We start from the raw sequence: 1,493 nt of genomic DNA, 5'->3' as shown, positions 1-1,493 counted from the left end.
TGATATGTTATAGAATTGTACACCTGAAAACTATATAATTATATAATTTTATTAACCAGTGTCACCCCAATGAATTCAATTTAAAAAATTTAAGGGTCCGTTCTCCTAAACCCACTTTTTTAACATACAATGATAAAATGATGTTTTTTGCTCTGGTCAAGAAAAAACAACACATTCTGACACAAAGGAATTTGTCTCATACTTATGAAAAGGCTTAAATGTCTGTGTCTTAAAATTTAGGCATTAGCTTTCACTCCTAACTCATATCCACATTCATGGCTACACAAAGCTACATCCAAACGTAAGTCAATTTAAAAATGCTTAACTTATCAGCTGGCTTCACCACAATTTGACATTATGAGGCCAGGAAAACTAGCTATTTCAAATCTGAAAAAAATATTACCAAGCCACACCTTTCAAAAAATGTTACTAACATATGATTCTTTGCTAAACAAGGAAGATGGGAAATGTAGCTGAATTCACAAAGAATGTATGGAGACTGCCAAGAAAGCAAATAATTTTTGGAAGACACCCTTATTTGGAAATACTCTAGTCATAGAACCCTGGTTGTTTAAACAAAAACATAACTCCTTTTGAAAATACTACTTCCAAAATATATAGAAAGAATTGAATACTATGCTATTCAATTCTATAATTTATTTGGAAACAGCTTAGGTTTAAAAAAAAAAAAAAAAGGCCAAAGCCCGCCAAGAACTTAAAGTAGCTTCCTGTAGGCATTGTGAGGTAGTGGGAAAAGCATAGCCTCTGGAGTTACACAGACTTGTTTTTGAAGCTCGGCTGTATTCTTAACTAGTTGGGTAACCTTGGGCAATTAACTTTATCTTCTCTAAGATTCATTTGTAAAAATAATAAAGTATATAAAATGGGCCCAGCTGGTGTGGGTAGGTGGGTTTAGCATTGTCCATGCACCGAGAGGTCACTGGTTCAATCCCCGGTGGGAGCACATGCCCCGGTTGTAGGCTTGATCCCCAAAAGGGGGCATGCAGGAGCCAGTCGTTCCATGTTTCTCTCATTGACATTTCTGTCTCTCTCTCCCTTTCCTTCCCTCTCTCTCTAAAATCAATAAAAACATATTATAAATCTCTATATATAAAGAGCCAGGGGCCGTCACATCAGAAACAACCGAACGGACAACCTAACAGGCTGCGTGGGGTGACCAGGCCAGCAGGGGGGCGGGGTTAGTGAGGAACGACCAAACAACTGAGCACCAGGCTGCGTGGGGCGACCAGGCCAGCAGGGGGCTTAGTGAGGGACAGGCCGGCAGGGGGGCAGTGAGGGACAACCAAGCCAGCAGAGGGGGAAGTTGGGGGTGACCAGGTCAGCAGGGGGGGGCAGTGAGGGGCAACCAGGTTGGCAGGGGGATGCAGTTAGGGGTGACCAGGCTAGCAGTGGGGCCAGGGAGGGGCGACCAGGCTGGCAGGGGGGGCAGTTGGGGCAAACAGGCTGGCAGAGGGCAGTTAGGGGCAACCAGG

This window comes from Myotis lucifugus, unplaced genomic scaffold (genome assembly GCF_000147115.1).
Source record: "Myotis lucifugus unplaced genomic scaffold, Myoluc2.0 scaffold_2, whole genome shotgun sequence".
Classification (NCBI taxonomy): Eukaryota; Metazoa; Chordata; class Mammalia; order Chiroptera; family Vespertilionidae; genus Myotis; species Myotis lucifugus.
The sequence above is the reverse complement of the archived record's forward strand: the minus strand, read 5'-3'. Positions refer to the sequence as shown.